At 45.6% G+C, this 14,017-nt stretch overlaps 1 long non-coding RNA gene across 1 annotated transcript in view; it reads left to right on the top strand.

Annotated features, from left to right (window-relative positions):
- Positions 1–394: 394 nt before the first annotated feature.
- LOC126653092 (uncharacterized) overlaps positions 395–14,017 on the top strand; it is a 30,127-nt gene continuing 16,504 nt past the window's right edge. Inside the window, exons 1-3 of the long non-coding RNA XR_007632126.1 lie at positions 395–525; positions 3,863–4,016; positions 12,257–12,442. This is a non-coding gene — a long non-coding RNA (uncharacterized LOC126653092). The remainder of the gene's footprint in view (positions 526–3,862; positions 4,017–12,256; positions 12,443–14,017) is intronic.

Genomic DNA, 14,017 nt, shown 5'->3' on the forward strand with positions numbered 1-14,017 from the left:
TCTGCCAGAAGGGTCCAAGCTCAGGGCTTTAAATCCTAAATAAGGGAGGCATCTCCCAGCTGGACTAAAGGGACCACGGGGGGCCTGGAAGGGTAGGATTTTGCCCATGGTTTTCCCACTGAGGTAGGATGTAGGAGCAGCCACGATTCCTGCTTTTCTCGGTTGCTTCTGCAGCTCCCTGAAGCTGTGAATGTGGTGACTAAGGATTGCAGCGCTGAGCCATGGTGGAGCTCACAGGCCTAAACCCCCTGCCTGAGAGCCCCCAGAGAAATCTACTCCCAGCCCTACGCTCTGGCAGCTTTCACAGAGGAGGATATATCCCGTCCCTCACTGTCCTCCTGCCCCTCGTCAGAAAGACCGGGGATCCATCAGAAATGTCAATCGTTTCTCCTGCAGGAACCTTTGGACTTCATCCCTGTGATGAAATCAGCTACAAGCAGGGAGTTAATGTTTGATGAAGATCACACAAACTGCACAAGAAAACCATGTGCAAGGCCTTCTCTTCCTCCTTATTTGCTTTACAAGGTGAGCAAATTCTGTTATGACATCTCCTTCCCCTTTCACTGCCAGCTTCCCTCCTCACTTCACCCTGTAAGAGGTGGTGGGAAAAAGCATCCACACAGAGCAGAGACCATGGGGACAAGGGAGCCCTGGGAAGAGCGTGCCAATTGCAGCTCCAGCTCTTCTCTGAAAGGTCAGGGCAGTTCATTTTTTAAAAGCTACCCTTCGAGCTCTTAGACCAAAATTAATAGTATTTGGTTTAATATGTGAAGTTGACTGGTTTTCTAAAAGGTGGTGGAACTGGAATGCAGCTCTTCTTTTGGGAATAAGTCACAGTGTCCACAAGTTTATGAAGTCCTGAAGACACAGTCTAAAATAAATGAAATAGTACCAGCTCCTTGACCAGAACTTTGCTCTAGGCTCAAGGAAACAAATCCTTTTTCCTTTAACCTTTTCCATAACATCATGCCTGTATCCATATGTGATACAATCCTGATTATAGTACAGTAATGGAATAACTCAAGTGGAGCTAGTGTCCTCCTTCTTTCTTTAGGGACTGAGAGGGATCTTCCAGGTCTGAGGCTTACCATACTTTTCCAGTGAAAGCACACTGAGGGCAAATGAAAATATTCTGGGAGTGTGTGTACATAGCTCTGGACTATCTCATAAAAAGAGGTCTTGTTTAACTAAATACTCTCCAAAATAGCGGTCCCATTTAGAGGCCTGAGTATTACCAGTAGGAGAAGGTGGTGAAAAGCATCTCAGATAATCAAGTGTCACAATTAAAACCAGACAAAGTCTACAAGGCAAGCAGGAGTAAATTCCATCCATTTTAAGTGTAGACAAATATAAAACTTGGCATTGAGGCTGTAAACATGCTAAAAAGTCAGTCCCTTGTTTGTAGTAAGTGAATTTGGATTTTCTATAGTTGAGTTTGAGGCATTAGCATTCATTTAGATGCCTAAAAAGAAGTCATAAGGCTCATCTGAAAAGCAAGAGAAGTCAGGTAAAAGCTTGTGTTAAGGGCTGAACTTTCATTGACTTGAAAGTTCAGAGGTATTTAGCATGCAGGTGCAATGTTATGTATTTAGAGGTGACTAAGAAGGAATTATCAGTAAAGTTAGTTATTGCTTAAAAATAAAGTGCATATTATTGAATTTGTGTAAAAAAGTAATAGATGTAATCAGTGTGCATGGAGCATTTCAGTCCAAAGTGCTTTCCCAGTAGTAAAGATTATAAATTAATCTCATTTCTGACTGACACTGCAGGCAAATACCTGAAGTGCAGCAACTAAGTCATGAAACACGAGGAATGTCTCTCCACTTGACTTGTACCTTCACCTGCAAAGTGATCCCATGGATTTCTAAGAGCAGGGGTACAGACTCTCATGGGAGCAAGGATAGGGTGGAAAACAGTCCCCAGCACCATTCTGTCATCAGACATTGGCACACAATTGCCTGTGACGCTGGTGAATATTGTTTGTTGTGTACATATTGCAAAATGTCCTGCTCTGGGTTGGACTCTGCACTTCTGAGGAGCACTTATCTCTGATATAACAGACAACATGATCGATCTTTTAAGCAGATCCAAGCTCTGATCACTCCAATGAAAGCTGCAGTTTGTGAAAGAACCAGAGCTGGGATCTCAGTGCTCAGAGACATAAGCTGTGGCAGTGCATACAATTGGCAGATTCCTTGTGAAATACACGTGCATCTAGCACAGAGTTAACCCTGGGTGATCACAGGTAAAAGAGGGCAGAAACATAATAAAATACAGGTCTCTACTGTAGGTATTTACATAGTATTGACATTGTTAGCTGTGCTTAGAGATTTATGTCAAGTGTTACTGCCCTGTCATAAAACAATAAAGTACTTCTGTGAAGGGCTTAGGGCAAAGGGAGGTAGAGAAGTCTCACTATATAAGGCCCTCCTCCAGCATCCCTGGTAATCCACGGGAATGTCTCCATAGCTGTTGGCAGGAGTGGTGTGGAGGCCTGCTAGGGGAGGGCAAGCAGAAGCACATTTACTATGTTGAAAGCAGGTAACTAGTGATTTTGTCTCAGGGAGGATATTGCCACCACCACGTTATAGGAGCCTAACACAGCTTAAGTCCACCTTGCAATGAGTGGAGAGAGGTGGGGGTTCTTCCCAGCAGCCGGGATGGCCTCTGTTGTTCCATAGGAATGCTGACAAGGACCCATAAAATCTGAGAGATTGCATTAAGAAAAATACTGTGTTTGGGGTGGCCAGGAGGCAGAAAGATCAAGAGTCCAGTTTCTACACAGCATACCCTGCACTCTGCAGACTGCCAGCTCTAGGCTGTTGCAGGTCTGCTTCTCGTACTGGGCTCACAGTAGGCTCCTCCACATTCTGGCTGCAGGACCAGACTTCTCGTCTGAGCTCAGTGTTTATATGTAGTGGACCAAACTGAAATGCCAATCTCAGTCAAGCACTAGGAGTTTAGGTCCAGGCATGGTGCCTGCCTGTCCCGGGGTCTCCAGTTTGTCCTCCCTGCTTTTTGTCTCTGCTCTTCATGAGATTAGGGCAAGGTTTCTTCTCCAAGCCATGCCAATACGTGGGACTTGTTAGTCTTGAGGAAAAGTATTGGTCTTCCACTAGAGGTGGTTCCTATGTAATTGTTCCCTGGTTAGATGCCACTATATGGGAAAGTGTTTTCCCACTTCATTCCAAATGCAGGAGGTAATTCTTTTTCATCAAGGTATTTAGCAGAAGTGTTCCCCATCATAGCAGTCCCACAGCCGTCCTGCAAGGGGTAGGAGAATTCCTGCTTTCTGACTGCTCTGGACAATGCTTCTCAAAAATCAGCTTCAAGTAAGAGAAGTATCTCTGTGAGAAGGGACATTTCAAAGCCCTTTCATAAACCTGGCTGTTGCTGCTGGTCTGGGTTATTTTGCTTTCCCTGTCAGGAACCGGAGTGCTCCACACCTGCTGGTCTTCACTGTTCTCTGCGGGAGCTGATGTGAGCTGTTTGGAGAACACATGGGTAGGAGTTCAGCACTTCAGCATCTGACCCCATGTCTGTTAACTGTCTGAATTAGTTTAGAGCCTAGGCATTTGGATGAGCCTTCCATGCTTCTTTCTCAAAAGCATTGTCCATGCCATTTTCTGTCCCAGATTATATCTTAAAAGCTAATGAATAAAGTTGAAATCTGTCCCTCAGTTGTCAGATACACCAGCCTCCAAACTTCAGGGTTAACTTCATACTGGGGCCTCTCTCAGAGTCTGTGGGCTCACTCCTGCCAATTTTGAGCGTGAGACTTGGTTGGTCCCTACTGGGAGATGTCACAGTGGCAATAAACACCTCAGCCCCATGGCACCTGTTGTTCCTTTCTTTCCTCCAGTCCTCAGATTCGCTGCTGCTGGAGATGTGGCCCAGGTTCATTCTCTTACTCTCAACAGCACCACAGGCTCCTACTCCTCAGGGCCACCACCTACGCCTGCAGAGTGCTGAGGACACCCTGTCCTTGCATCCCACTGACCTCGTGCAAAACAAAGGTATGTTGAGCCCATTCAGTAAGAGGTGAGTCGTCTCTCTCCCACGTGTACCCAGAGCAGAATGCTGTGGCACCAGCATCTTCTTAGCTTTGTGTGTGATCTTTTCCCATGAATATCTCAGTGGTGTCCTCATCACATGAGCTCTTCAGCCTCTGGGATGGTGAGACAGCCTGGGAGATTGAGATGACCCTTCTAGTTTTCACATCTTTCTCTGCAGACCCACACATTTAAATTTATTCGCTTTACCCTTCTCTGTAGGAATTTGCGGGGGCCCTTGGGGCAAACTGCTTGGGACTGGCAGGGACCTGTAGGCAGGAGAAATGCAGAGCAGAGCGTGTTTCTGGCTCCTCACGCTTCTCTTTTTTTTATTGACCCGCCTCAGTGATTGGAAAGGACCCATGTCCCGTGTTCCACCTTCAGCCCCCACCTCCAGGCACCCCCCCGGCCCCCTCTTCTTCCCCAGCCGCACAATTGTCACCGCCAATTAGTGCATTGTTAGGGCACACAATGGCGCTGTGGCCACTGGAATGGGCCGCTTTTGTGCGTCTCCAGTCGGCTGTAGGGGCAGTCAAGATTCATTTAGGGCCTTACACAACATGGACAGAAAATACTATCAGAAAAGCAAAAGGGGGGAATAAAGAGGGAGAGAGAGGCAGCGAGGGGGGTGAGTCTGCTATTCAGGGGTTAGCCCAGCCGCATGAAAGGCCCAAGAAGCAGTGCCACATTGAAGCCGCCCCTTGGAACACAAAAAGGAACCAGGGCTTAATAGTAATTAGTGGGCAAACTGCAAAGAGCACCGTGGCTCTCCAGTGAATTGTTCCTGCACTTACTGCCATCGCTGCCCCTTCCCCCTTCCCTCCGGTCTGGCTGGGAGGGGAGCAGCTCGGGGGTGGGAACTGGCAGCCCTCCTTTACCCACCGGCTCTGGGGAGGCCTCATCTAGCTTTTCTTTGTGGCAGGTAAATTGGATTTCATTCTCTAAAGCTCGTAGCCAATTACAGGAGGTACTTTGCAGCCAGGGCAGGGGTATGGTTTTGGAGTCAGCACCGAGCTCGTGTCAAGGACCTTTAAAGCAGCCCTGTCCCTTTTTGCAGCCTGGCACGACATACCTTGAGGCTGGGCTGTGTTTGTCTGTGGTCTGTCCCTCTTCCCCCACCAGAGACTTGGAGGTCACTGCTGTTGTTCTCTTTTGCTTCTATTTCCCTCTTTGCTCATAAAACAGTCACCTGCAACTCTGTCAGCTTAGGAAGGATGAGGAATCTGCTCAGGCTGAAGACCAAACCTTGCCCACCCTTCTCCACAAAAGTCTGCCCAGTGCTAACACTTGCCTCCACCTCTCTCCCCTCATATCTATGCCAGCTCTCAGTCAGACTAAGGCCTTCACTGGTACATACAGAAATTCTTAAATCACATTTTGGCCCAGCACACCTTAGGATTGTCTTGGGTAGCTGCATTAGTGCACAGCTGAATATGTTTAATCTCCACTTCTGTAGGGATCACCTTGTTGCTATTGTCAGTCTCAGATCATCTCCTGAACTGCCCATACTAGGTTTAGTCAGGAGCCTGTGTGCCCAACAATCAGCTATGTCTTGGGAACATACAAAGTTAAAAGAGCCATAAGTCAGGTTTGACCTCACATAAACATCCTTAAATATTGAGGAGAAATTCAGGGCATCTTAGCCCAAATGGAAAATACACAGAGACACAAAATTAAGAATCATTCCTTTTATGTTGTCATGGGAATCTAAATAAAATCTATGGAAGGAAGCTGCAGGGCCTGATCGTTAGTTTGTTGGTTCTTCTCAGATAATGGGTGTGCATTTCAGCTATCCTTGAATACAGGGGTGCTGGAACAGATGCTCATCTGAAGCAAACCACACACAATCCCAAAAACTTAAACTGGGCTCTTGCAGATTCAGCTCAGTATAAATTAGATCAGACACCAACTGACCAAATTTAGTAGTCTCAGCTGGAAATGTTTCCAATCTGCAGCACATAAGGTACATACAAATACACACATAGAGTTCTAGGCCATGATCTCACTTCTGATAGAGACTGAAAATACCTCCTTATTTCCTCTGTTAGCTACAACAGTCTCCCATCTCTTCAATACCTGAGCAAGCTTAGGAAATGCAGATGCTGCTGCAGCACCAGTCTTTTTCCATGACCTGGAAGCCACAGCCACTCTATATGTCTGTACAAAATAGGTTTGATTGTATTAGAACAGTGAAAATAAGATTCACAACCAAGACTTTTTGTCTGTCCAGAATCCCATCACGGGTTTCGCACGAGGCTGTGGGCAGCACAGCGGGCATCAAGGACTCAGCTGGTGTTGCTGGGATGGCTCCCACAATACAAACACCATCAGGGAGCTCTCAGTGTATGTGTCTCACAGACAGAGCTGGTTGAAGGCACTGTCTCGCAACACAGAACGTGTCTGTCTCTCACCAGCCACAACACATCCTCTCTCTGCTAATTAGCAACACCCCTGGCAGAGTCTCAGCTGAAAGGATTACACTGTCTTCTCACCTTGCATTCTCCCTTCCTCCTCCAAAGAGGGATGTTTAGTCCTGTCAGGATGCAGCCTGGCTAGCCCAGGTAAGGAATCTGCCTTGTTCCCCTCCAGACTGCCTGTCTATCAGAAGGAGGTTTTGTTGCCAGGACAATCAGTCTGGCCCTGACTGAAGGTGCCTGCAGCCTTGCATCCCTGTAGCACAGTGCCAGAGACTGTCAGTCTCATGCTCTAGTGAAACAGAAACAGGGAGCAGCATCTGCAGCAAGAGCCAGAATGGTCTTTTTCCAGTTCAGGACTGAGTGGTCGATTTCCCATCTCTCTGTGGCCGTAAAGGCAAATCAGAGTTCTGCTGTCTGCAAAAGCAAGGAGAATTACCTATCCTTTCTTGCACTTTTTGTATTCCTTGGCTGCTCAGCCCAAGAGCAGTTTGTTCTGCAGGTACATTCAGCACCTGGCACAGGTGGAAGCTTGCACAGTAGTTTCAGTGCACTCAGTGGAATCCTGTCTGCCTTGTGACAGTGCAATGGCTGGAGGTCTGGCAGTAGCAGTCTGTGGGAGGCCTGGAGAAGGGTTCAGCTACTCCTTTGCCCCAAAAATTCACTGGCGTAAGGGAAATACATACAGCATGAATTCTTCTGCAGCTGGACAGGCTTCTATGAACAAAAAGCTAAACCAAGCTACTCCACTGTTTTTGTGCCATAATGAAGATTCTGGCCTGTGTGAACCCCATCTTTGCAGCAGTTGTGCCATTTTTTTGGTCAGTTTGTTGCTTATACAAGATCAGTTTGATTGTATCAGTTTGGTAAAAAAGGACTTCACAACCTGGTCATCAAATATGTTTGGCAACTCACTTGTGGAATATTTTGGAGCACTTTCTTGCATCACCGGGACATATCCCAAGCAGGGCAACATCATCGTGTCCTTGAGGTTGCTGCACATGGCAGGGTGGTACAGGATTTAGAGGATGGATTCCTTCTTTCTCCCAGCAAATCTCTTGATGCACTCCAATTCTATGACACTAGTCCCTGCCCTTATGGTCACGGAGAGCTGGGAAATCAACCAACCCCTCAGTCTTGAGCTGGAAAAAGACCATTCTTCTGGCTCCTGCTGCAGATGCTGCTCTCTGTTTCCATTCCATTAGAGCACATAAGGGTCACTTGCATGTGTTAATTCTTCACATCTAACTAATACCTGAATGTGAATGTTCCTAACAACATCCTTTCCAAAATCACTTTGACCTGTGTATTACCTTATCCCATGAATGACTTGCAGAAGGAAGTAATCAAAATGTGTGTAGTTCCAGCTAGTGCTAATTGCCTTTCCATCTGTTTCTGGCTCTTTTTATTTGTGTCCAATAAATGTTGATTGTGCAGGGATTTGAATGTGTATTTCAACATAATTTGGTTCATTTCATGTGAATGACATGACTCGCTAAATCTTAGCTCCAAATATTCCTCCAACCCTGTGTCAAGCACTTTAAGGATGTCAAAAGCAGATAGGGAAAATCTGAAGTGCCTGATCTTAGCAAGAATGCCTAAAAGGTCAGGGAGAGGACATTGTTTGAGGAGGTCTCTGGCTTTGATACTTACTTTCTGGTTCATGGAAACATGAAAACACATCTGTGTGTGTTGTATATGAGCGTTCTCCTTCTAGGGTACTATAGATAAGTACACATACAGGATAAAGTTTCAAACGTGTGATTTTTAATTGATTCTGATCTTGAGTGAGCAATGTGGCATGTTGTAAAGGAGTACGATTTCTGGAAATAAAGATCCCTTGAGGTTGCCTCAGAAGAGTCCAGAGTCACCGTATCTGAAAAATCTTGATCACAGCATCTTGAGGGGTTAGTGAAGAAATGCAGTGAAACAGGCTTATGTGTTTGAAACTTGTTTTGATTATATGAAAGTCTGTATTTTCAGGAAAGGCCAGACTGAATTTGAACTATTCTGAACACAGACTGAAGTTGCTTTTAAAAATGACAGTTATTATCATATGTTTTGCACCAATTCATAGAATTTTAAGGCCAGGAGAGACCACCCATAACTGCAGATGTTCAAACTGAGAGCAGTTTCTTTGTAAAGTGCCAGTTCAGCAGAGACAGAAAGTTTCTTGGAAACATTTCTGTTTTGACTGACCAACTTTCTCTGAAAACCAGGCAGGACCTAAGGAACAAATGCTCAGCCGGCAGATTCCTGGCTGAATTCTGATCGGTTTCCCAGAAAGATCCTGACACCCCAGGGTTTCCATGTCCCAGAACCTCCCCCATCCTGTGCTCCCAAGGCCTCCCTGTGCAGGGGGCTTCTAGGACTTGCACACGTTGTGACAAGAAACCTCCTAGCTCTTCATGCAGGATTTCTCAGAAGTATGGGCAGCTTGCCTGTTTGGAACAAACTGGTGTGGTTTTTTTTTTGTTTGGTTGGGTTTTTGTTTGTTTGTGGGGGTTTTTTTGTTTGTTTGTGGGTTTTTTGTTTTGTTTTGTTATTTTTTTGTTTTTAAATGTTTGAATTTTACGTAAAACAGAAATTACAAGTTTCAGCCAGCTTCAATCCAGGCTGCTTGACTCTGTTCTTCAGAGGATTTTGCACATTGGCCATTACAAATTTGCATCCTAACTTTGAAATATTTACCACAGTCTTTTCAGCCAGAGATTCCTCTAAACTGTCCCTCTTTTTGCTGGAATGGAAAGCTGCGTAGTATTTCTGTCTCTAGAAATAAAGTAATGCAACTGCAACAGATAGTATTTTAATTTTGGTGTAAACCAAGCAAATAGAAACAAGCTTCCAGAGGTTGTGACCTGAAACAGGGCAGAGAAAGCATTTTGCCAAAGCTGAACTGCTTTCAGAAGTTTCACCCTGAAGGTCTCTCACAGCAAAGCAGGGTGCAGGAAAAGGGCAGAAAAAGGAAATACCTATTGAGAGATAGTGTTGATCAGAACAACATTGGTCTGAAGATTAATCAAGCGGTAATTAGTCTATATTCTTATTATTTAATAGAGACACTTGACAGCTCCCATGTATGAGTTGGGGTTTTGCTTTAGTTATGAGGTCGGAGTCAGAGCTGGTGAAGTCAGGAGCCTGGCTAGGGGTTAGGCTTCTCAAGTCTGCACCAGTCTTCAGAAGCCAACACTTCTATCTTTGCATGCTGGCTCCCAGGAGGTTACAGGGAAGTGGTGATGATCTCACCTCAGTGCACGTAGAGGGTTAGATGTGCTGTGTGGCAAATCACGGCTTCCTGGCTGTTAAGGTCACTTTTGCTGAGTTTCAGATCAGACAGAGGAAAACTTGTGGGATTCATGGGAAATGCCCTGCTCTCTCAGCTAGAAAGAGGGCTGAGTTGCTCAGACTACTAGAGTGGCAAGAAAAAAATCTCAGATTCCATGCTCTGAGACTGCTCATTTTACAGCTTTCCCAAGAGCTTGTTTCACTTACAGCTACAAGCATACAAATATATGTGCGATACAGTTCCCCTGCTTGGAAATCCCAGTGGAGCAAAGTATTTAACTCTGAAAAATGCTTGGAGTAACTTCTTTGCAATGTATAGAGCAGCAAGAGTTTCAGAAACAATCTAAACTGTATTTAAACAGTCATTACTGCTTTCTGGGTAAATAACACATGTTTTTAAAATGGTCTCTATACACAATAGACGCTAACACAATAAATCCTAATTGCTCTGAAGGACCCATTAGGCTGTATCAGGTCAATACATGGCGGAGGTTTTTTGAAAGTCACTCACCCTGTTGTTACATAAGCCACAATTTGAAAGTCCATAAATAAGTATTTGCCCAATGAAGAGTGAGGGCTTTGCCAGGGCCATACTAATTTATCATGTCAACTTCACTATGGGGACTGTTTTCTTTTCAAGGGCCTGTGGAAAAAAAAAGAAAAAGAAAAAGCATAATGTGATATGCTTCAAAAACTACATATCTGAAATGTTTCAGACATTTCAGGCTGCACTAAACCCCCCAAGAAAATAAAACGTAAGGAATTTCACTGCTTTCTCATTATCTCAGCATTCTGTGAATCACAGAAGGAGATCTGATGATCAACCACGGCTGTGGCATGGCAGAAACCTGCCCTCATCCCCCCACAACCCTCCTGCACCTTTGGGCCAGGGCCCTGATCCTACCTTTGCATGCTGTGGTAGTGGCACCTCGGGACAGGAACGTCCCTTTGGTGTACCAACCATGCCTCGTGGAAAGGGGTCCCAGTGCCTGGGGACACCAAAGAAAACTAATTACTACATTTTCTGTGCACTTATATGTACATATATTGTTAAGTAATAACTGATGAGTCTGGCAAGCATAGTTTTAAATGCAGACACTCTTCCTGATTTTACTTTGGTCTTACCTGAACTTCTGGTAGCACTTTACAAAACTGCAGCATTTGTGTCAGGTGTTGCTAAAGTCCGTGTCACTGTTTTGGATTAATTCACTCAGAAGTTGTCTAGTTCCATGTAGCAATTTGGATATGACTAGAGTTTGGCATGGCTTTGTTTTCCTGCAGTATGTTAAGGTGTGTAATTGTACAGGTAAATATAAAACCAAATTGTATTGATGTAAGCTGGGATTTTGAGGGGAATTTCAACATGGTGAAAAGAATGCAAGTGATTTAAATCTGAATTCCTGTTCCCAGCCTTTAAATCATCTGAGCACAAGAGAAAATGTTTGCCCCTGCTGCTGTTGCACTTCGGTAGGATTTGGGTGCCAGGGTCCCTCTGCAAATGCCTGCAGTGATTCTCACTTTGCCCTGCCTCCTCACAAAGGGCTAAGAGCCCCTCTGTCTCCCTACCTGCTGGACCCCCTCCTTCCTGTGTATTAGCAAGGAGCTTGGTCTCTTATTTAGGACCCCTCCCCTCCAGGTCCTGTATCACAAGGTCAGTGTTGGTGCTGGGGTTTGCAGCACGGGCAGCCTGCAGCCATGCAGCTCTCAGGTGGGAAGGCAAACACCTGCATGGCAAGTGGAAGCAGAAGCAAACCTGTCTTGGTGCAGCTCTGTCTTCTGTGTGGGGGAAACATTGATCTCCTTTTGTACCAGTACGCAGTGGGCCTGCTGTGCTGGAGCTGGCTGGGGGCTGAGTCGTGATGCCAAACGTGATGGCTGTCTGTCCCTGCACTCGTGACAGGTAGTGAGGCACAGTCTTGTGCTGTGCAAACCACCTTGTGGTCCCCAGCACCCCTTCACTCAAGCAGTTCGTTGTCAGGGGTCACTGCTAATTTGGGCAGTGCCTGAGATAGCACAGCCTCCAGCTGGGGTAATTGGCAGGCTGCCCACCAGCATCAGGAGATCAGAGTCACCTGTGTTGGGCCCCCACTGCTCCCTTCGTGGGAGCTGGAGATTTGTCAGCAGTGCAGACAAAACTGGGATTTGCTGCTTCAGGCAAGAAGGGTCGAGGGTTGGGGTGGTGTGCTGGTCCTGTAACAAGAGGGGCAGGAGGTTCCTGCCCTGCTTTGGTACCAGCAAAGCCAAGAGTGAGATCAGTGCTCTCTGGCTTTGTCCTGCCCGAGCCTGAGCTGAAAAGCTCTTTGCAAAAGTCTGCTGAGTCCTCTAACAAGGGCAAGGGCAACAGCCAGTCTTTACAAAGGAAACTCAGTCCTTTTCTAAAGTCTTTTAAAAGTCACAGTATCCTTCACAAAGGCAGTTTGTCCAGGTAAACAGTGTACACTGACAATCAGCAGTGAAAGAACCAAATACAGAAACATTTATCACCTTTTTACTTTCTGCTCCTAGCAGGAATCATTGAATCCCAGCTGAAAACGCCTCAACAGGTGGAAGGTATGTCTGCAAGGACACACGTATTGTCAGCCTGGGCCCGTATCCTCTGGGCTGGAGCCAGGATCAGGGATTAGCTGAACTCCCAAGCAGACCTGTCTAGGATGGTGGAGCTTCATGGACATTTCTGCACATGGATTAAAGGTAAAGTGATTTCTAATAATTTAAGAGTTTCTTAACAACAAAAGCATTTTCTTAGGGGCAGGAAACACTTTTTTTTTTCTTGTGTCCAGGGTTTGGCACAGTAAATTTTGTGCAGATACAACTTCTGTCACTGGTACTGCTGGATGCACATAATGCACTGTATTCTCACACTGTACCAAAGAGATGAGTAACAAGCCTATCAATTGTACTGGCACTTACACCGTATTTAATCCTGTTCTGGTTGCTCTGCTACGTATTCATGAAAAACAAAAAGGAAACAGAAGCACAGAGCAAGACAACAGATGTCTACCTGGCTCTTAATTGGATTTTATGTGTCCCCAGTGTAGCAAACACAGCATTATTTACAGCCAGGCTCTAGGAATTAGATACATCTGGAGGAGTGGCAAAACCTGAACCAGGCTACAGAAGCTGATAGATTAACTGAGATGAGGAGCTGCCCCATTTTCCTCTTCTCATCTTCTCCCTTCCCACCTATGTACCTGTTCCCCATTGCGTGTCAAACCAAACCAAGATATTGCCCAGGGGAATGCTTAGAAAAATGAAAAATGCCATCAGAAAAGTGAATTTCTGCTCTTGTGGAGCTTCATCAGCATTTTCTAATTGTACAGCAATGATGATAATAAAAAGGCTGCCCTCTGCTCTCAGCTATAATTTGGATAATCAACTGAAAGCCATAATGAAACTGTCTGTGATTGCTTTCTGCTGGGCTGCTAGTTCACAGAAACTCATTGTTGGGGAGAATTAAAAGTTATGACTCCTGCTACATGGATATGCCACTATCTTCCAAAGGAACATGTGACTTGTAATTCTCTTGTGTATAGCTTTATTACTGGGTAAAACTTCGAGTGTAAAGCTCTAAATTTGTTTGTTTGTTTGTTTGTTTTAAAGTTGTTAAGCATCAAGGTTGACAGTGCCAAATGATATGCATGCCTAGGATGGGTAGATGTGTGGACACAAAGGATTTCAGGGATGGCCTTAAAATCCCTGACAACTGGTGAATGGTAGCAGCATACTTACTGTCAGTGCTCTGTCCATAGGTACATCACCTACTGGCCACAGAGCAACAGGCAAGCCACATTTTACCTCTGGGAGGAAGGCAGGAGCTAGGTCACGTTTTGAGTCTTTTATTTGTGGGCTCTGGATGCAGTTAGAGTTATTTTGGATGCATGAGATATTGGGTGTTGGTGTTCCTTAGCATCCAAATGTGAGCTGTCTTGTGTCTGTGATGTGCTGTGGGTATGTCTTGACTAGCACAGCAAGTGCTGGATGAGAAGTACTTTTGGTTCATGTTGCCCTTCCATCCACATCCCCTGAGAAGGAGTGAGGAGCTCCTGTGCAAGGGCTCGGGAGCAGCCTTCCGCCTTGGCCAGAAAACCGACTCTGCCACAGCAGCTGCAGCCTCTGACTCCCAAATCTGGCTTCTGAAGTGGGTCTGTTCCCCTATGTGCCTTGAACATGCTGTGGGCTTCAGGGCTTTCAGGGGAAGCCGCTGAAAACCAGGCTGGTAATTTAGGTGTTTGAGAATGCATGGATTGGAGGATTGGAATTCCTCGC

This window comes from Myiozetetes cayanensis, unplaced genomic scaffold, assembly GCF_022539395.1.
Source record: "Myiozetetes cayanensis isolate MyiCay16 unplaced genomic scaffold, myiCay2020 scf9, whole genome shotgun sequence".
Lineage (NCBI taxonomy): Eukaryota > Metazoa > Chordata > Aves > Passeriformes > Tyrannidae > Myiozetetes > Myiozetetes cayanensis.